We start from the raw sequence: 20233 nt of genomic DNA, 5'->3' as shown, positions 1-20233 counted from the left end.
TCACAAATATGAGTCACGGCGCTGGGGCATTTTTCTTGATATTAGTAGAGAAGAAGAGGTGCATTATGCATGCACAAGAATCGAATGACGGGAGGGGGAGGGGAGGAGAAGGAGTGTATGTATTTGCAGTGCGAAATGTAACAGGTGCGATCATACCAGTACTAATGCAACGAATCCCATCAGAACTAATTTAAGTATGGTTGGGCGAGAGTAGTATCAGGATGGGTGACCTCCTCGGAAGTACTCGTGTTGCACCTATTTTTTTGCAGATGGGTCGCTCGATGTTACGCGCGAGTGGAACGATGGTCCGCTGGTTTATTCGCAAATGTGAGTCACGATGCCGAGCCATTTTACATGATATTAGAAGGAGGAGGAGAGGTGCATTGTTCACGCACAAGGAAACAAATGACGGGAGGGGGGAGGGAAGGAGAAAAAGTGTATATATTTGCAGCGCATAATGAAACAGGTTCCATTATACCATCACTAATTCACCGGATCCCATCAGAACTCTATAATTAAATGTGCATGGGTGAGTGTAGTACTAAGAGTGGTGACCTCCTGGGAAGTACTCGTATTGCACCTATTTTTTTCAGATAGGGCGTTCAAAGTTACACACGACTGGAACTATGTTTCGTTGGTTTATTCGCAAATTTGAGTTAAGGCACTAGGGTATTTTACTTGATATTAGAATGGGAAGCAGAGGTGCAGTGTACAAGCACAAGGAAACAAATGACAGGTGGGGGGACGGAAGGAGAAGGAGTGATGTATTTGCAGCGCAGAATGAAACAATTGCGATCATACCATCACTAATGCACTGGATCCCATCAGAACTCCATAGTTATGTGTGCTTGGGCGAGGGTAGTACTAGGATGGGTGACCTCCTAGGAAGTACTCGTGTTGCACCCATTTTTTTGTAGATAGGTTGTTCGACGTTACGCGCGACTGGAACTATGGTCCGCTGTTTTATTCGCAAATGTGAGTCACGCCGCTAAGGTATTTTAGTTGATATTAGAATGAGAAGGAGAGGTGCAATGTGCATGCACAAGGAAAAAAATGATAGAATGGGGAGGGGATGAGAAGGAGTGTATGTATTTGCAGTGCGGAATCATATAGTTGCGATCATACCAGCACTAATGCACCGGATCCTATCAGAACTTCGCACTTATGTGTGCTTGGGCGAGAGTAGTACTAGGATGGGTGACCTCCTTGGAAGTACTCGTGTTGCACCCATTTTTTTGCAGATAGGTCGTTCGATGTTACGCACGACTGGAACGATGGTCGTCTGGTTTATTCGCAAATGTGAGTCACGTCATCGGGGCATTTTACTTGATATTAGAACGAGAAATAAAGGTGCAGTGTACAAGCACAAGGAAATAAATGACGAGAGGGGGGAGGGCAGGAGAAGGAGTGTGTGTATTTGCAGTGTGGAATTAAACAGGTGCGATCATACAAGCACTAATGCATTAGATCCCATCAAAACTCTGCAATTAATTGTGCTTGGGCGAGAGTTGTACTCGGATGGGTGACCTTCTGAGATGTACTCGTGTTGCACCCATTTTTTTGCAGATGAGTCATTTGACGTTATGCATGACTTGAACTATGGTCCACTGGTTTATTCGCAAATGTGAGTCATGGCTCTAGTGTATTTTTTTTTTATTAGAACGAGAAGGAGATGTGCAGTGTGCACGCACAAGGAAAGAAATGACGGGAGGGTGGAGGGAAGGAGAAGCAGTGTATGTATTTGCAGCGCATAATAAAACAGGTGAGATCATACTTGGACAAATGCATGGGATCCCATCAGAACTCCGTAATTAACTTTGTTTGGACGAGAGTAGAAATAGGATGGGTGACCTCCTAGGAAGTACTCGTGTTGCACTCATTTTTTTACAGATAGGTCATTCGAAGTTACGTGCGACTGGAGCTAGTTAATTCAAAAAAATTTGTCACGGCGCCAGGGCATTTTACTTGATATTAGAACGAGAAGGAGAGGTGCAGTGTGCACGCACAAGGAAACAAATGACGGGATGAGGGAGGGAAAGAGAAGGAGGGTATGTATTTGCAGTGCAAAATGAAAGATGTGCGATCATAGCAGCACTAATGCACCGGATCCCAATCAGAACTCTGCAGTTAAATGTGCTTGGGCGAGTGTAATACTAGGATGGGTGACCTCTTGGGAAGTCCTCATGTTGCACCAATTTTTTTGCAGATGGGTCGTTCGACGCTACGCACAACTGGGACTATGGTCCGCTAATTTATTCGCAAATATGAGTCACGGCGCCAGAGAATTTTACTTGATATTAGAATGAGAAGGAGAGGTGCAGTATGCATGCACAAGAATCGAATGACGGGAGGGGGAGGGAAGGAGAAGGAGTGTATGTATTTGCAGAGTGGAATGTAACAGGTGCGATCATACCACCACTAATGCAACGGATCCCATCAGAACTAATTTAAGTATGGTTGGTTGAGAGTAGTATCAGGATGGGTGACCTCCTCAGAAGTACTCGTGTTGCACCCATTTTTTTGCAGATGGGTCGCTCAATGTTACGCGCGACAGGAACGATGGTCCGCTGGTTTATTCGCAAATGTGAGTCACAGTGCCGAGCCATTTTACATGATATTAGAAGGAAGAGGAGAGGTGCAGTGTGCACGCAAAAGGAAACAAATGACGGGAGGGGGGAGGGAAGGAGAAGGAGTGTATATATTTGCAGCGCATAATGAAACAGGTTCCATTATACCATCACTAATTCTCTGGATCCCATCAGAACTCCACAATTAAATGTGCTTGGACGAGTGTAGTACTAGGAGTGGTGACCTCCTGGGAAGTCCTCATGTTTCACTTATTTTTTTCAAATAGAGCGTTCGAAGTTACGCACGACTGGAACTATCTTTCGTTGGTTTATTCGCAAATATGAGTTAAGGCACTAGGGTATTTTACTTGATATTAGAACGAGAAGCAGAGGTGCAGTGTGCACGCACAAGGAAACAAATGACAGGAGGGGGGGCGGAAGGAGAAGGAGTGAATGTATTTGCAGTGCGGAATGAAACAATTGCGATCATACCATCACTAATGCACTGGATCCCATCAGAACTCCATAGTTATGTGTGCTTGGGCGAGAGTAGTAGTAGGATGGGTGACCTCCAAGGAAGTACTCGTGTTGCACCCATTTTTTTGCAGATAGGTTGTTCGACGTTACGCGCGACAGGAACTATGGTCCGCTGGTTTATTCGCAAATGTGAGTTACGTCGCCGAGGCATTTTACTTGATATTAGAACGAGAAGGAGAGGTGCAATGTTCACGCACAAGGAAAATAATGATAGAATGGGGAGGGGATGAGAAGGAGTGTATGTATTTGCAGTGCGGAATCATACAGCTGCGATCATACCAGCACTAATGCACCGGATCCCATCAGAACTCTGCACTTATGTGTGCTTGGGCGAGGATAGTACTAGGATGGGTGACCTCCTAGGGAGTACTCGTGTTGCACCCATTTTTTTGCAGATAGGTCGTTCGACGTTACGCACGACTGGAACTGTGGTCCGCTGATTTATTCGCAAATGTGAGTCACATCGCCAGCGCATTTTACTTGATATTAGAACGAGAAAGAAAGGTGCAGTATGCAAGCACAAGGAAATAAATGACGGGAGGGGGGATGGCAGGAGAAGTAGTGTATGTATTTGCAGTGCGGAATAAAACAGGTGCGATCATACAAGCACTAATGCATCAGATCCCATCAGAACTCCGCAGTTAATTGTGCTTGAGCGAGAGTTGTACTCGGATGGGTGACCTCCTGATATGTACTCGTGTTGCACCCATTTTTTTGCAGATGAGTCGTTTGACGTTACACATGACTGGAACTTTGGTTCGCTGGTTTATTCGCAAATGTGAGTCACGGCGCCGGGGTATTTTTTTTTATATTAGAACGAGAAGGAAAGATGGAGTGTACACACACACAGAAAGAAATGAGGGAAGAGGGGAGGGAAGGAGAAGCAGTGTATGTATTTGCAGCGCATAATAAAACAGGTGAGATCATACTAGGACAAATGCATGGGATCCCATCAGAACTCCGCAATTAAGTTTGTTATGTCAAGAGTAGCAATAGGATGGGTGACCTCCTGGGAAGTACTCGTGTTGCACTCATTTTTTTACAGATTGGTCGTTCGAAGTTATACGCGATTAGAACTATGGTCCGCTGGTTTATTCAAAAATTTTTGTCACGGCGCTGGGGCATTTTACTTGATATTAGAATGAGAAGGAGAGGTGCAGTGTGCACGCACAAGGAAACAAATGATGGGAGGGGGGAGGGAAGGAGAAGGAGGGTATGTATTTGCAGCGCGAAATAAAAGATGTGCGATCATAGGAGCACTAATGCACCGGATCCCAATAAGAACTCTGCAGTTAAATGTGCTTGGGCGAGTGTAATACTAGGATGGGTGACCTCTTGGGAAGTCCTCATGTTGCAACAATTTTTTTGCAGATGGGTCGTTCGATGTTACGTGCGACTGGTACTATGATCCACTGGTTTATTCGTAAATATGAGTCACGACACGAGGCCATTTTTGTTAATATTAGAACGAGAAGGAAAGGTGTAGTGTGCACGCATAAGGAAACAAACTGACGGGAGGGGGAGGGAAGGAGAAGGAGTGTATGTATTTCCAGCGCAAAATAAAACAGGTGTGATCATGCTAGGACTAATGCACCATATCCCATCATAACTCCAGAGTCAAGTGTGTTTGGGCAAGAGTAGTACTAGGATGGGTGACCTCTTGGGAAGTACTCGTGTTGCACCCATTTTTTGCAGATAGGTCGTTCGATGTTACGCGTGACTAGAACTATGGTCTACTGGTTTATTCACAAATGTGAGTCACGGCGTCGGGAAATTTTTCTTGATATTAGAACGAAATGGAGAGGTGCAGTGTGAACACACAAGGAAACAAATGACGGGAGGGGGGAGGGAAGGAGGAGTCTATGTATTTGCAATGCGGAATGAAATAGGTGCGATCATACCAGCACTAATGCACCGAAACCCATCAGAACTACTCATTAAAGTGTGCTTGGGCAAGAGTAGTACTAGGATGGGTGACCTCCTTGGAAGCACTCGTGTTGCACCCATTTTTTTGCAGATGGGTTGCTCGACGTTAAGCGCCACTGGAACTATGGTCAGCTGGTTTATTTACAAATGTGAGTCACATCGCCAGGACATTTTACTTGATATTAAAAGGAGAATGAGAGGTGCAGTGTGCAGGCATAAAGAAACAAATGACGGGAGTGGGAAGGGAATGAGAAGGAGTGTTTGTATTTGCAGCACAAAATGAAACGGGTACCATTATACCATCACTAATTCACCGGATCCCATTAGAACTCCGCAGTTAAATGTGCTTGAGCTAGTGTAGTACTAGGAGTTGTGACCTCCTAGGAAGTCCTCGTGTTGTACCTATTTTTTTTAATGTGGGGCGTTCGACGCTACGCGCGACTTGAATTATGGTCCGCTGGTTTATTTGTAAATGTGAGTCATGTCACCGGAGCATTTTACTTGATATTAGAACAAGAAAGAGAGGTTCAGTGTGTATGCACATTGAAACAAATGACAGGAGGGGGGAGGTAAGGAGAAAGAGTGTATTTATGTGCAGCGCAAAATGAAATAAGTGCGATCATACCTGCACTAATACACCGGATCTCATCAGAACTCTGCATTTAAGTGTGCTTCGGCGAGAGTAGTACTAAGATGGTTGACTTCCTAGGAAGTCCTCGTGTTGCCCCTATTTTTTTACAGATGGGTCGTTCGACGTTACACGCGATTAGAACTATAGTCCGCTGGTTTATTCACAAATGTGAGTCACGGCGCCGGGGCATTTTACTTGATATTAGAAGGAGAAGGAGAGGTGCAGTGTGCACGCACAAGGAAACAAATGACGGGAGGGTGGAGGGAAGGAGAAGGTGTATAAGTATTTGCAGCGCGTAATGAAACAGGTGCGATCATACCAGTACTAATGCACTAGATCCCATTAGAACTCCACAGTTATGTTTGCTTGGGCGAGAGTAGTACTAGGATGGGTGACCTCCTGGGAAGTCCTCGTGTTGCACCTATTTTTTTGCAGATGGGTCGTTCATCGTTACGCACGACTGGATCTATTTTTCGCTGGTTTATTCGTAAATGTTAGTTAAGGCACTAGGGTATTTTACTTGATATTAGAAAGAGAAGCAGAGGTACAATGTGCACACACAAAGAAACAAATGACAGGAGGAGGGAATGAAGGAGAAGGAGTGTATGTATTTGCAGCATGGAATGAAATAGGTCCGATCATGCCAGCACTAATTCACCGGATCCCATCATAACTCCACAGTTACATGTGCTTGGGTGAGAGTAATATTAGGATGGGTGACCTCCTAGGAAGTACTCGTGTTGCACCCATGTTTTTTGCAGATGGGTCGTTCGATGTTATGCGTGACTAGAACTATGATCCGCTGGTTTATTCGTAAATGTGAGTAACGGCGCTGAGACATTTTACTTGATATTAGAACGAGAAGCAAAGGTGCAGTGTGCACGCACAAGGAAACAAATTACAGGAGGGGGGACGGAAGGAGAAGGAGTGTATGTATTTGCAGCGCGGAATGAAACAATTACGATCATACCATCAGAACTCCGTAGTTATGTGTGCTTGGGCGAGAGTAGTAGTAGGATGGGTGACCTCCTAGGAAGTACTCGTGTTGCACCCATTTTTTTGCAGATAGGTTGTTCGACATTACGCGTGACTGGAACTATGGTCCGCTGGTTTATTCGCAAATGTGAGTCACGCCGCCGGGGCATTTTACTTGATATTAGAACGAGAAAGAGAGGTGAAGTGTGCACGCACAAGAAAACAAATGATGGGAGGGTGGAGGGAAGGAGAAGGTGTGTATGTATTTGCAGTGCAGAATGAAATAGGTGCGATCATACCGGCACTAATGGACTGGATCCCATTAGAACTCCGCAGTTATGTGTGCTTGGGCGAGAGTAGTACTAGGATGGGTGACCTTCTGGGAAGTTCTCGTGTTGCAACCATTTTTTTGCAGATGAGTCGTTCGACGTTACGCAAAATTGAAACTATGGTCTATTGGTTTATTCGCAAATGTGAGTCAAAAAGTTGGGGTATTTTACTTGATATTAGAAAGAGAAGCAGAGGTGCAATATGCACACACAAAGAAACAAATGACAGGAGGGGGGAAGGAAGGAGAAGGAGTATATGTATTTGCAGCGTGGAATGAAACAGGTCCGATCATGCCATCACTAATTCACCGGGTCCCATCAGAACTCCACAGTTACGTGTGCTTGGGCGAGAGTAGTATTAGGATGGGTGACCTCTTGGGAAGTACTCGTGTTGCACCCATGTTTTTTGCAGATGGGTCGTTCCATGTTATGCGCGACTAGAAATATGATCCGCTGGTTTATTCGTAAATGTGAGTAATGGCGCTGAAACATTTTACTTGATATTAGAATGAGAAGGAGAGGTGAAGTGTGCAAGCACAAGGAAACAAATGATGGGAGGGGGAAGGGAATGAGAAGGAGTGTATGTATTTGCAGCGCAGAATGAAACATGTGCAATCATACCAGCACTAATATAATGGATCCCATCAGAACTCCTCATTTAAGTTTGCTTGGGCGAGAGTAGTAATAGAATGGGTGACCTCTTTGGAATTATTCGTGATGCACCCATATTTTTGCAGATGGGTCGCTCAACATTACACGCAACTAGAACTATGGTCCGCTGATTCATTCGTAAATGTCAGTCACAGCGCAAAGCCATTTTACTTGATATTAGAACGAGAAGGAGAGGTACAGTGTGCACGCACAAGGAAACAAATGACGGGAGGGGGGAGGGAAGGAGGAGTGTATCTATTTAAAGCGTGGAATGAAACAAGTTCAATTATACCATTACTAATTCACGGGATCCCATCAGAACTTCGCAGTTAAATGTGCTTGGGCGAGTGTAGTAGTAAGAATGGTGACCTCCTGGGAAGTCCTCATGTTGCACCAATTTTTTTGAAGATGGGTCGTACGACGTTACACGCGACTAGAACTATTATCCGCTGGTTTATTCACAAATGAGAGTCACGGCACCTGGGAATTTTACTTTATATTAGAACGAGAAGGAGAGGTGCAGTGTGCAGGCACAAGGAAAGAAACGACGGGAGGGGGGAGGATAAGAGACGAAGTGTATGTGTTTGCAGCGCGAAATGAAACAGGTGCGATCATACCAGCACTAATGCACCAGATTCCATCAGAACTCCGCAGTTAAGTTTGCTTGGGCGAGAGTAGTACTAGGATGGGTGACCTTGTGGGAAGTCCTCATGTTGCACCAATGTTTTTACAGATGGGTCGTTTGATGTAACGCGCGACTAGAACTATTGTTCGCTGGTTTATTTGCAAATGTGAGTCACGGCGCTGGAGCATTTTACTTGATATTAGAACGAGAAGGAAAGGTGAAGTGTACACGCACAAGGAAACAAATGACGGACGGGGGGAGGGAAGGAGAAGGAGTGTATTTAGTTACAGTGCGGAATGAAACAGGTGCGATCATACCCCGGATCCCATCAGAACTCCGCAGTTAAGTGTGCTTGGGTGAGAGTAGTACTCAGATGGGTGAGTTACTGGGAAGTTCTCGTGTTGCACCCATTTTTTTTCAAATGAGTCGTTCGACGTTACGCGCATCTAGAACCATGGTGTGCTGGTTTATACGCAAATATGAGTCATGGTGCCGGGGCATTTTAATTAATATTAGAACGAGAAGGAGAGGTGCAGTGTGCACACACAAGGAAACAAATGACGGGAGGGGGGAGGGAAGGAGAAGGAGTGTATGTATTTGCAGTGTGGAAGCAAACAGGTGCGATCATACTAGCACTAATGCACCGGATCCCATCAGAACTCCGAAGTTAAGTGTGTTTGGGCGAGAGTAGTACTAGGATTGGTGACCTCCTAGGATGTCCTCGTGTTACACCCATTTTTTTTCAAATGGATTGTTCGACTACGCGCGACATGAACTATGGTCCATTGGTTTATTCGCAAATGTGAGTCATGGTGCTATGGCATTTTAATTGATATTAGACTGGAAGGAGAGATGTAGTGTGCACGCACAACGAAACAAATGACCGGAGGGGGGAGGGAAGTAGAAGGAGTGTATGTATTTGTAGTGCGGAAGCAAACAGGAGCGATGATACCATCACTAATGCATCGGATCCTATCAGAACTTTGCAGTTAAGTGTGCTTGGGCGAGAGAAGTACTAGGATGGGGGGCCTCCTTGGAAGTCGTCGTGTTGCACCCATTTTTTGGAACATGGGTTATTCGACATTACGCGCGATTGGAACTATGCTCCGTTGGTTTATTCGCAAATGTGAGTCACGGCGTCGAGACATTTTATTTGATATTAGAACGAGAATGAGAGGTGCAGTGTGCACGCACAAGGAAACAAATTACGGGAGGGGGGAGGGAAGGAGAAGGAGTGCATGTATTTACAGCGCAGAAGAAAACAAGTGCGATCATACCAGCACTAATGCACTGGATCCCATCAGAACTCTTTAGTTAAGTGTGCTTGGGCGAGAGTAGTACTAGGATGGGTGACCTCTTGGGAAGTCTTCGTGTTGCACCTATTGTAGTTAAGTGTGCTTGGGCGAGAGTAGTACTAGGATGGGTGACCTCTTAGGAAGTCTTCGTGTTGCACCTATTTTTTTGTAGATGGGTCGTTTGACGTTACACACGACTAGAACTATGGTCTGCTGGTTTATTCGCAAATGTGACTCACGGCACCGGGACATTTTACTTCATATTAGAATGAGAAGTAGAGGTGCAGTGTGCACACAAAAGGAAATAAATGACGAGAGGAGGGAGGGAAGGAGAAGGAGTGTATTTATTTGCAGCGCGAAATGAAACAAGTGCGATCATACCACCACTAATGCACCAGATCCCATTAGAGCTCTGCAGTTATGTGTGCTTGGATGAGCGTAGTACTCGGATGGGTGACCCCGTTAGAAGTCCTCGTGTTTCACTTTTTTTTTTTAGATGGGTTGTTCGACGTTACCGCGACTGGAACTATGGTCCGCTGGTTTATATGCAAATGTTAGTCACTGCGCCGAGGCATTTTAATTGATATTAGAACGAAAAGGAGAGGTACAATGCACACGCACAAGGAAACAAATGACGAGAGGAGAGAGGAAAGGAGAAGGAGTGTATATATTTGCAGCGCAAAATGAAACAGGTGCCATTATACCATCACTAATTCACCGGATCCAATCAGAACTCCGTAGTTAAATGTGCTTGGGCGAGTGTAGTACTAGGAGTGGTGACCACCTGGGAAGTCCTCGTGTTAAACTCTTTTTTTGCAGAAGGGCTGTTCGATGATACGCGTGACGTGAACTATGATCCGCTGGTTTATTCGCAAATGTGAGTCACGGCACCGAGGAATTTTACTTGATATTAGAACGAGAAGGAGAGGTGCAATGTGCATGCACAAAGAAATAAATGACGGGAGGGGGGAGGGAAGGAGAAGGAGTGTATATATTTGCATGCAGAATGAAACAGGTGCGATCATACCAGCGTTAATGCACTGGATCCCATCAGAACTCCACAGTTAAGTTTGCATGGGCGAGAGTAGTACTAGGATTGGTGACCTCCTAGGAAGTCCTCGTGTTGCACTAATTTTTTTTGCAGATGGGTTGTTCGACGTTACGCACGACTAAAATTATTGTCCACTGGTTTATTCGCAAATGTGAGTCACGGCGCCAGGCCATTTTACTTGATATTAAACAAGAAGCAGATCTGCCGTGTGCACGCACAAGGAAACAAATGACGGGAGGGGGGAGGGGAGGAGAAGTGTATGTATTTGCAGCAGGGAATGAAACAGGTGCGATCATACCAGCATTAATGCACCGGATCCCATCAGAACTCCGCAGTTAAGTGTGCTTGGGCAAGAGTAGTACTAGGATGGGTGATCTTCTGGGAAGTCCTCTTGTTGCACCCATTTTTGTACAGATGGGTCTTTCGATATTACACGCGACTGGAACTATCATCCGCTAATTTATTCATAAATGTGAGTCATGGCGCCTGGGCATTTTACTTGATATTAGAACGAGAAGGAGAGATGCAGTGCGCACGCACAAGGAAACAAATGATGTGAGGGGGGAGATAAGGAGAATGAGTGTATATTTTTGCAGCTCAGAATGAAACATGTGCAATCATACCAACACTAATGCACCAGATCCCATCAGAACTCCGAAGTTAAGTTTACTTGGCCGAGAGTAGTGCTAGGATGGGTGACCGCCTGGGAAGCCCTCCTGTTGCACCCATTTTTTTGCAGATGAGTCGTTTGACGTTACGCGTGACTGGAACTATCGTCCACTTGTTTATTCGAAAATGTGAGTCACGGCGCCGGGGCATTTTACTTAATATTAGAATGAGAAGCAGAGGTGCAGTGCACACACACAAGGAAACAAATGACGGGAGGGGGGAGGGAAGGAGAAATAGTGTATGTATTTGTTGTCCGAAATGAAATAGTTGCCATCATACAAGCACTAATGCACCAGATCCCATCAGAACTCCGCAGTTAAGTGTGCTTGGGTGAGAGTAGTACTAAGATGGGTGATCTCACAGGAAGTCCTCTTGTTGCACCAATTACTTTATAGATGGGTAGTTCGACGTTACGTGCGACTGGAACTATGATCTGCTGGTTTATTTGCAAATGTAAGTTACGGCGCCGGGGCATTTTACTTGATATTAGAACACGAAGAAGTGGTACAGGGTGCACGCATAAGGAAACAAATGACAGGATAGGGGAAGGAAGGAGAAGGAGTGCATGTATTTGCAGCGCGAAATGAAACAGGTGCGATCATACCAGCACTAATACACCGGATCCCATCCGAACTCCGAAGTTAAGTGTTCTTGGGCAAGAGTATTACTAGGATGGGTGACCTCTTCGGAAGTTCTTGTGTTGCATCTATTTTTTTTCATATTGGTCGTTCGATGTTACGCGCGACTGAAATTATGGTCTGCTGGTTTATTCACAAATGTGAGTCACAGCGCCGATGCATTTTACTTGATATTAGAACGAGAAGCAGAGGTGGAGTGTGCACGCACAAGGAAACAAATGATGGGGGGGAATAGAAGAAGGAGTGTGTATATTTGCAGCACAAAATCAAACAGGTGCGATCATACCAGCACTAATGCACCGGATCCCATCAGAACTCCACAATTAAATGTGCTTGGGCGAGAGTAGTACTAGGATGGGTGACCTCTTGGGAACTCCTTTCACCCATTTTTTTGCAGATGGATCGTTCGACGTTACTCGCGATTGGAATTATAGTCTGCTGGTTTATTTGCAAATGTGAGTCACGGTGCCGGAGCATTTTACTTGGTATTAGAACGAGATTGAAAGATGCAGTGTGCACGCATAAGGAAACAAATGACGGAAGGGGGGAGGGGAAGGAGAAGGAGTGTATGTATTTGCATCGCAGAATCAATCAGGTGCGATCATAACAGCCTTAATGCACCGGATCCCATCAGAACTCCGCAGTTAAGTGTGCCTAGGCGAGAGTAGTACTAGGATGGGTGATCTTTTAGGAAATACTCGTTTGCACCCATTTTTTTGCAAATGGGTCGTTCGATGTTATGCGCGACTTGAACTATGGTCCGCTGGTTTACTCGCAAATGTGAATCACGGTGCCGGGGCATTTTACTTGATATTAGAACGAGAAGGAGAGGTGCAGTGTGCACGCACAAGGAAACAAATGAGGGGAGGGGGGAGGGAAGGAGAAGGAGTGTATATATTTGCACTGCAAAATGAAACAAGTGCGATCATACAAGCACTAATGCACCGGATCCCATCAGAACTCCGTAGTTAAGCGTGCTTGGGTGAGAGTAGTGCTAGAATCGGTGACCTCCTGGGAAGTCCTCGTGTTGCACTCATTTTTTTGCAGACGGGTCGTTCTACGTTATGCGCGACTGGAACTATGGTCCGCTGATTTATTAACAAATGTGAGTCACGGCGCTGGGATATTTTACCTGATATTAGAAGAAGAAGAAGAGGTGTAGTGTGCACGTACAAGGAAATAAATGATGGGAGGGGGGGAGGGAAGGAGAAGGAGTGTATATATTTGCACCGCAAAATGAAACAAGTGCGATCATACAAGCACTTATGCACCGGATCCCATCAAAACTCCATAGTTAAGCGTGCTTGGGCGAGAGTAGTACTAGGATGGGTGACCTCTTGGAAAGTCCTCGTGTTTCACCAATTTTTCTGCAGATGGGTCGTTCGACGTTACACGCGACTGGAACTATGGTCCGCGTGTTGCAACTATTTTTTTGCAGATTGGTCGTTCGACGTTACACGCAACTGGAAGTATAGTCCGTTGGTTTATTCACAAATGTGAGTCACAGCACCGAGGCATTTTACTCCAAATTAGAACGAGAAGGGGAGGTGCAGTGTGCACGCACAAGGAAACAAATGACGGTAGGGGGGAAGGAAGGAGAAGGAGTGTATTTATTTGGAGTGCAGAATGAAAGAGGTGCGATCATACTAGCACTAATGCACCGGATCCCATCACAACTCCGCATTTAAGTGTGCTTGGGCGAGAGTTGTACTGGGATGGGTGACCTCCTGAGAAGTACTCGTGTTGCACCCATTTTTTTGCATATGGATCGTTCGATGTTACGTGCGACTCGAACAATGGTCTGCTGGTTTATTCGCAAATGTGAGTCACAGCATCAGGGCATTTTACTTGATATTAGATGGAGAAGGAAAGGTGCAGTGTGCACGCACAAGAAAATAACTAAGGGGAGGGGGGTGAAAAGGAGAAGGAGTGTATGTATTTGCAGCGCGGAATGAAACAGGTGCGATCATACCAGCACTAATACACCAGATCCCGTCAGAACTACGTAGTTAAGTGTGCTCGGGCCAGAGTTGTACTTGAATGGGTGACCTCCTAGGAAGTACTCGTGTTGCACTCATTTTTTTGCAGATGGGTCATTCGATGTTACGCACGATTAGAATTATGGTCTGCTGGTTTATTCGCAAATATGAGTCACGGCGCCAAGGCATTTTAATCTATATTAGAACGAGAAGGAGAGGTGCAGTGTGCACGCACAAGGAAACAAATGATGGGAGGGGAGAGGGAAGGAGAAGGAGTGTATGTAATTGCAGCGTGGAATGAAACAGGTGCGATCATACCAACACTAATGCACTGGATCTCATCAGAACTCCGCAGTTAAGTTTGCTTGGGCGATAGTAGTGCTAGGATTGTTAACCTCTATCGAAGTCCTGATATTGCACCCATTTTTTTACAGATTGGTCATTCGACGTTACGCACGACTAGAATTATGGTCCGTTGGTTTATTCACAATTGTGAGCCATAGCACCGAGGCTTTTACTTGATATTAGAATGAGAATGAGAGGTGCAATATGCACACACAAGGAAACAAATAAGGGGAAGGGGGAGGAGAGGAGAAGTATTGTATGTATTTGCAGTGCGAAATGAAACAGGTGCGATCATACCAGCACTAATGCACTGGATCCCATCAGAACTCCGTAGTTAAGTGTGCTCGGGCCAGAGTTGTACTCGGATGGGTGACCTCGTGGGAAATACTCGTGTTGCACCAATTTTTTTGCAGATGGATCATTCGACGTTATGCGCGACTGGAACTATGGTCTGCTGGTTTATTCACAAATGTGAGTCACGACGCTGGGGCATTTTACTATATATTAGAACGAGAATGAGAGGTGCAGTGTGCATGCACAAGAAAACAAATGACGGGAGGAGGGAGGGAAGGAGAAGGAGTGTATGTATTTGCAGCGTAGAATGAAACAGATGCCATTATACCATCACTAATTCACCAGATCCCATCAGAACTCCATAGTGAAATGTGCTTGTGCTAGTGTAGTAGTAGGAGTGGTGATCTCCTAGGAAGTCCTCGTGTTGTACCTATTTTTTTTCAGATGGGGCGTTTGACCTTACGCGCGACTGGAATTATGGTCTATTGGTTTATTCGCAAATGTGAGTCAATGTGCCAGAATATTTTACTTAATATTAGAAAGAGAAGCAGAGGTGCAATGTGCACGCACAAGGAAACAAATTACGGGAGGGGGGAGGGAAGGAGAAGAAGTGTATGTATTTGCAGCGCAGAATGAAAAAGGTGCGATCATGCCAGCACTATTTCACCGAATCCCATAAGAACTCCGATTTTAAGTGTGCTTGGGCGAGAATAGTATTAGCATGGGTGACCTCCTGGGAAGTACTAGTGTTGCACTCATTTTTTTGTAGATGGGTCGTTCGACGTTACATGGTATTGGAACTACGGTCTGCTGATTTATTAGCAAATGTGAGTCACAGTGTCGTAGCATTTTATTTGATATTAGAATGAGAATGAGAGGTGCAGTGTGCACGTAAAAAGAAACAAATAACGGAAGGGGGGAGGGAAGGAGAAGGAGTGTATGTATTTGCAGCGCGGAATAAAACAGGTGCGGTCATACCAACACTAATCCACCGGATTCCATCAGAACTCCGCATTTAAGTGAGCTTAGGCGAGAGTAGTACTAGGATGGGTGACCTCCTAGGAAGTCCTCGGGTTGCACCCATTTTTTTGCAGATGGGTCATTTGACGTTACGCGCGACTGAAACTATGGTCCACTGGCTTATTCGCAAATGTGAGTCATTGCGCCGGGGTATTTTAATTGATATTAGAACGAGAAGGGAGATGTGCAGTGTACACGCACAAGAAAATAAATGACAGGAGGGGGGAGGGAAGGAGCAGGAGTGTATATATTTACAGCACAGAATAAAACAGGTGCGATCATCCTAGGACTAATGCACCGAATCCCATCAGAACTCCACAATTAAGTGTGTTTGGGCGAGAGTAGTTCTAGGATGGGTGACCTCTTGGGAAGTACTCGTGTTGCACCCATTTTTTTGCAGATAGGTCATTCGACGTTATGCTCGACTAGAACTATGGTCCGCTAGTTTATTCACAAATGTGAGTCATTGCGCCGTGGTATTTTTCTTGATATTAGAACGAGAAGGAGAGGTGCAATGTGCACGCACAGGAAACAAATGACGGGAGGGGTGAGGGAAGGAGAAGGAGTGTATGTATTTACAGCGCAAAAAGAAAGATGTGCGATCATAGTAGCACTAATGCACCGGATCTCATCAAAACTCCGTAGTTAAGTATGCTTTGGCGAGAGTAGTACTAGGATGGGTGACCTCCTGGGAAGTCTGTGTGTTACAACAATTTTATTGCAGATGGGTCGTTCAACGTTATGCGCGACTGGAACTATGGTATGCTGGTTTATTCGCAAATATGAGTCACGGCGCCAGGACATTTTACTTGATATTAAAACGAGAAGGAGAGATGTATTGTGCACACACAAGGAAATAAATGATGGGAGGGGGGAGGGAAGGAGAAAGAGTGTATGTATTTGCAGCACAAAATGAAAGATGTGCGATCATACCAGCACTAATGCACCGGATAGCATCAAAACTACGCAGTTAAGTGTGCTTGGACAAGAGTAGTACTAGGATGGGTGACCTCCTATGAAGTACTTGTGTTGCATCTATTTTTTTGCAGATGGGTCGTTCAACGTTACGCGCGATTGGAACTATGGTCCGCTAGTTTGTTCGCAAATATGAGTCACGGCACTGGGGCATTTTACTTGATATTAAAACGAGAAAGAGAGGTGCAGTGTGCAATCACAAGGAAACAAATGACGGAAGGGGGGAGGGAAGGAGAAGGAGTGTATGTATTTGCAAGCGCAATAAAACAGGTGCGATCATAACAGCACTAATGCACCGAATCCCATCATAACTCCCTAGTAAAATGTGTTTGGTTGAGAGTAGTACTAGGATGGGTGACTCCTAGGAAGTCCTCGTGTTGCACCCATTTTTTTAGCAGATGGGTCGTTTGACGTTACGCGCGACTAGAACTATAGTCTGCTGGTTTTTTCACAAATGTGAGTCACGGCACCGAGGAATTTTACTCGATATTTGCAGTATGCACGCACAAGGAAACAAATTAGGGGAGGGGGAAGGGAAGGAGAAGGAGTGTATGTATTTGTAGCGAGAAATGAAAGATATTCGATCATACCAGCATTAATGCACCGGATACCATCAGAACTACGCAGTTAAGTGTGCTTGGGCGAGAGTAGTACTAGGATGGGTGACCTCTTGTGAAGTACTCGTGTTGCACCTATTTTTTTACAGATGGGACGTTCGAAGTTAGGCGCGACTAGAACTATGATCCGCTGGTTTATTCGCAAATGTGAGTTATAGCACTGGGGCATTTTACTTTATATTAGAACAAGAAAGAGAGGTGCAGTGTGCACGCACAAGGAAACAAATGACAAGAGAGGGGAGGGAAGGAGAAGGAGTGTATGTATTTGTAGCGCGGAATAAAACAGGTGCGATTGTATTAGCACTAATGCACTGGATCCCATCAGAACTCTGTAGTTAAGTGTGTTTGGGCGTGAGTAGTACTAGGATGGGTGACCTCCTGGGAAGTACTCGTGTTGCACCAATTTTTTTGCAGATGGGTTGTTCAACGTTACGCGCGACTGGAACAACGGTCCGCTGGTTTATTCACAAATGTGAGTCACGGCGCCGGAGCATTTTACTTGATATTAGAACGAGAAGGAGAGGTGCAGTGTGCATGCACAAGGAAACAAATGACGAGAGGGGGGGAGGAAAAGTGAAGCAGTGTATGTATTTAAAGTGCAGAATGAAACAGGTGCGATCATGCCAGTACTAATGCACCGAATCCCATTAGAACTCCGTAGTTAAATGTTCTTGGGCGAGAGTAGTACTAAGATGGGCGACCTCCTAGGAAGTTGTTTGTTGCACCCGTCTTTTTCTTAATAGTTTTCATGCATCCAATTATAGTCCATCACGTGATAAGAGTGTCATTACGAGCATCGTAAATAATAGAACAAGCAAAATACAGGTGTGGCGGGCGGTCCGTTCATCTGGGAGTGAGTCGAGGAAACCGGGCATTTTATTTGATATTACAACTAGAAATAGATGTGCGGTGTCCACACAGCGTGAAACAAATGATGGGACGGGGGAGGAAAAGAGAAGAGGTATATGTATTTGAAGTGAGGAATAGGATGGGTGGGATCGTACTAGCATTAATGCATCGTATCCCATCATAATCTGCAGTTAAGCGTGTTTTGGCGAGAGTAGTGCTAGGATGGGTGACCTTCTGGGAAGTCCTCGTGTTGCACCCATTTTTTTACAGATAGATTGTTCGACGTTACATGCGACTGGAGCTATAGTCTGCTGGTTTATTCGCAAATGTGAGTAACGGCACCGGAGCATTTTACTTGATATTAGAACGAGAAACAGAGGTGCAGTGTGCACGCACAAGGAAACAAACGACGGGAGAGGGGAGGGAAGGAGAAGGAGTGTATATATTTGCAGTGCGAAATGGAACAGTCGCGATAATACCAACACAAATGCACCATATCCCATCAGAACACCGTAGTTAAATGTGCTTTGCGTGAGTAGTACTAGGATGGGTGACCTCCTGGGAACTCCTCGTGTTGCACCCATTTTTTTACAGATGGGTCGTTTGACGTTATGCACGATGGGAACTATGCTCCGCTGGTTTATTCGCAAATATGAGTCACGGCACCGGGACAATTTACTTGATATTAGAACGAAAAGGAGAGATGTAGTGTGCACGCACAAGGAAACAAATGATGGGAGGGGGGAGGGAAGGAGGAGTGTATGTATTTGCAGGGCAGAATGAAAGATGTACGATCATACCAGCACTAATGCACCGGATCCCATCAGAACTTCGTAGTTAAGTATGATTGGCGTGAGTAGTACTAGGATGGGTGACCTCTTGGGAAGTTCTCGTATTGCACCCATTTTTTTGCAGATGGGTCGTTCGACATTACGCACGACTGGAACTATGCTCCACTAGTTTATTCGCAAATCTGAGTTACGGCTCCGGGACATTTTACTTGATATTAGAACGAGAATGAGAGATGCAGTGTGCACGCACAAGGAAACAAATGACGAGAGGGGGGAGGGAAGGAGAAGGAGTGTATCTGTTTACAGGGCAAAATGAAAGATGTGCGATTATACCAGCATTAATGCACCGGATCCCATCAGAACCCCACAGTTAAGTGTGCTTGGCGAGAGTAGTACTAGGATGGGAGACCTTTTGGGAAGTCCTCGTGTTGCACCCATTTTTTTGCAGATGGGTCGTTTGACGTTATGCGCTACTGGAACTATGTTCTGCTGGTTTATTCATAAATGTGAGTCACGGCACCGGGGTATTTTATTTGAAATTAGAACGTGAAGGAGAGTTGCAGTGTGAACGCACAAGGAAACAAATGACTAGAGGTGGGAGGGAAGGAGAAAGAGTGTATGAATTTGGAGCGCAGAATGAAACAGGTGTCATTATACCATCACTAATTCACCGGATTCCATCACAACTTCGCAGTTAAATGTGCTTGGGCGAGTGTAGTACTAGAAGTGGTGACATTTTGGGCAGTCCTCGTGTTGCACCTATTTTTCTCAGATGGGGCATTCGACGTTACGTGCGGTTGGAACTATCGTCCACTGGTTTATTCCCAAATGTGAGTCACAGCGCCGAGGCATTTTACTTGATATTATAACGAGAACGAGAGGTGTAGTGTGCACGCACAAGGAAACAAATGACGTGAGGGGGGAGGGAAGGAGAAGGAGTCCATGTATTTGTAGCGCAGAATGAAAGATGTGCGATCATACCATCACTAATGATTCAGATCTCATCAGAATTCCGCAGTTAAGTGTGCTTGGACGAGAGTAGTACTAGGATGAGTGACCTCTTGGGATGTCTCCGTGTTCTACCCATTTTTTTGTAGATGGGTCGTTCGACATTATGCATGACTGGAACTATGGTCTGCTAGTTTATTCGCAAATTTGAGTCATAGCGCCAGGGCATTTTACTTGATATTAGAATGAGAAGCAGAGGTGCAAAGTGCACACACAAGGAAACAAATGATGGGAGGGGGAGGGAAGGAGAAGAAGTGTATATATTTGCAGCGGAACCTGAAACAGGTGCGATTATACCAGCACCAATGCATCGGATCCCATCAGAACTTCGCAGTTAAGTGTGCTTGGGCGAGAGTAGTACTAAGATGGGTGACCTCTTGGGAAGTCCTCGTGTTGCACCCATTTTTTGCATATGGGACCTTCGATGTTACGCACGACTAGAACTATAGTCCGCTGGTTTA

At 45.3% G+C, this 20233-nt stretch overlaps 32 pseudogenes; all 32 read left to right on the top strand.

The window, feature by feature from the left end:
* Window positions 1-787: 787 nt before the first annotated feature.
* LOC148255285 (5S ribosomal RNA) lies at window positions 788-906 on the top strand (annotated as a pseudogene).
* A 205-nt stretch (window positions 907-1111) lies between these two features.
* Window positions 1112-1230, top strand: LOC148255284 (5S ribosomal RNA; annotated as a pseudogene).
* Window positions 1231-2075: 845 nt separating this feature from the next.
* Window positions 2076-2195, top strand: LOC148255283 (5S ribosomal RNA; annotated as a pseudogene).
* An 850-nt stretch (window positions 2196-3045) lies between these two features.
* LOC148255282 (5S ribosomal RNA) lies at window positions 3046-3164 on the top strand (annotated as a pseudogene).
* Window positions 3165-3369: 205 nt separating this feature from the next.
* LOC148255281 (5S ribosomal RNA) lies at window positions 3370-3488 on the top strand (annotated as a pseudogene).
* A 1503-nt stretch (window positions 3489-4991) lies between these two features.
* On the top strand, window positions 4992-5110 carry LOC148255280 (5S ribosomal RNA; annotated as a pseudogene).
* A 531-nt stretch (window positions 5111-5641) lies between these two features.
* Window positions 5642-5760, top strand: LOC148255279 (5S ribosomal RNA; annotated as a pseudogene).
* A 206-nt stretch (window positions 5761-5966) lies between these two features.
* Window positions 5967-6085, top strand: LOC148255278 (5S ribosomal RNA; annotated as a pseudogene).
* Window positions 6086-6921: 836 nt separating this feature from the next.
* Window positions 6922-7040, top strand: LOC148255277 (5S ribosomal RNA; annotated as a pseudogene).
* A 206-nt stretch (window positions 7041-7246) lies between these two features.
* LOC148255276 (5S ribosomal RNA) lies at window positions 7247-7365 on the top strand (annotated as a pseudogene).
* Window positions 7366-8219: 854 nt separating this feature from the next.
* LOC148255275 (5S ribosomal RNA) lies at window positions 8220-8338 on the top strand (annotated as a pseudogene).
* Window positions 8339-8857: 519 nt separating this feature from the next.
* On the top strand, window positions 8858-8976 carry LOC148255274 (5S ribosomal RNA; annotated as a pseudogene).
* A 528-nt stretch (window positions 8977-9504) lies between these two features.
* LOC148255273 (5S ribosomal RNA) lies at window positions 9505-9623 on the top strand (annotated as a pseudogene).
* A 280-nt stretch (window positions 9624-9903) lies between these two features.
* Window positions 9904-10022, top strand: LOC148255272 (5S ribosomal RNA; annotated as a pseudogene).
* A 527-nt stretch (window positions 10023-10549) lies between these two features.
* LOC148255271 (5S ribosomal RNA) lies at window positions 10550-10668 on the top strand (annotated as a pseudogene).
* A 203-nt stretch (window positions 10669-10871) lies between these two features.
* Window positions 10872-10990, top strand: LOC148255270 (5S ribosomal RNA; annotated as a pseudogene).
* Window positions 10991-11521: 531 nt separating this feature from the next.
* On the top strand, window positions 11522-11640 carry LOC148255269 (5S ribosomal RNA; annotated as a pseudogene).
* Window positions 11641-11846: 206 nt separating this feature from the next.
* On the top strand, window positions 11847-11965 carry LOC148255268 (5S ribosomal RNA; annotated as a pseudogene).
* A 201-nt stretch (window positions 11966-12166) lies between these two features.
* Window positions 12167-12284, top strand: LOC148255267 (5S ribosomal RNA; annotated as a pseudogene).
* A 527-nt stretch (window positions 12285-12811) lies between these two features.
* LOC148255266 (5S ribosomal RNA) lies at window positions 12812-12930 on the top strand (annotated as a pseudogene).
* Window positions 12931-13137: 207 nt separating this feature from the next.
* LOC148255265 (5S ribosomal RNA) lies at window positions 13138-13256 on the top strand (annotated as a pseudogene).
* A 271-nt stretch (window positions 13257-13527) lies between these two features.
* On the top strand, window positions 13528-13646 carry LOC148255264 (5S ribosomal RNA; annotated as a pseudogene).
* A 206-nt stretch (window positions 13647-13852) lies between these two features.
* Window positions 13853-13971, top strand: LOC148255263 (5S ribosomal RNA; annotated as a pseudogene).
* Window positions 13972-14501: 530 nt separating this feature from the next.
* Window positions 14502-14620, top strand: LOC148255262 (5S ribosomal RNA; annotated as a pseudogene).
* An 856-nt stretch (window positions 14621-15476) lies between these two features.
* On the top strand, window positions 15477-15595 carry LOC148255261 (5S ribosomal RNA; annotated as a pseudogene).
* An 856-nt stretch (window positions 15596-16451) lies between these two features.
* LOC148255260 (5S ribosomal RNA) lies at window positions 16452-16570 on the top strand (annotated as a pseudogene).
* A 513-nt stretch (window positions 16571-17083) lies between these two features.
* Window positions 17084-17202, top strand: LOC148255259 (5S ribosomal RNA; annotated as a pseudogene).
* Window positions 17203-17408: 206 nt separating this feature from the next.
* Window positions 17409-17527, top strand: LOC148255258 (5S ribosomal RNA; annotated as a pseudogene).
* A 207-nt stretch (window positions 17528-17734) lies between these two features.
* LOC148255257 (5S ribosomal RNA) lies at window positions 17735-17852 on the top strand (annotated as a pseudogene).
* A 907-nt stretch (window positions 17853-18759) lies between these two features.
* LOC148255256 (5S ribosomal RNA) lies at window positions 18760-18877 on the top strand (annotated as a pseudogene).
* A 206-nt stretch (window positions 18878-19083) lies between these two features.
* LOC148255255 (5S ribosomal RNA) lies at window positions 19084-19201 on the top strand (annotated as a pseudogene).
* Window positions 19202-20055: 854 nt separating this feature from the next.
* Window positions 20056-20174, top strand: LOC148255254 (5S ribosomal RNA; annotated as a pseudogene).
* Window positions 20175-20233: the final 59 nt, after the last annotated feature.

This window comes from Carica papaya, chromosome 5 (genome assembly GCF_054855325.1).
Source record: "Carica papaya isolate Zhongbai chromosome 5, ASM5485532v1, whole genome shotgun sequence".
NCBI classification, from domain to species: domain Eukaryota; kingdom Viridiplantae; phylum Streptophyta; class Magnoliopsida; order Brassicales; family Caricaceae; genus Carica; species Carica papaya.
This window is presented reverse-complemented; position numbering and strand designations above follow the sequence as displayed.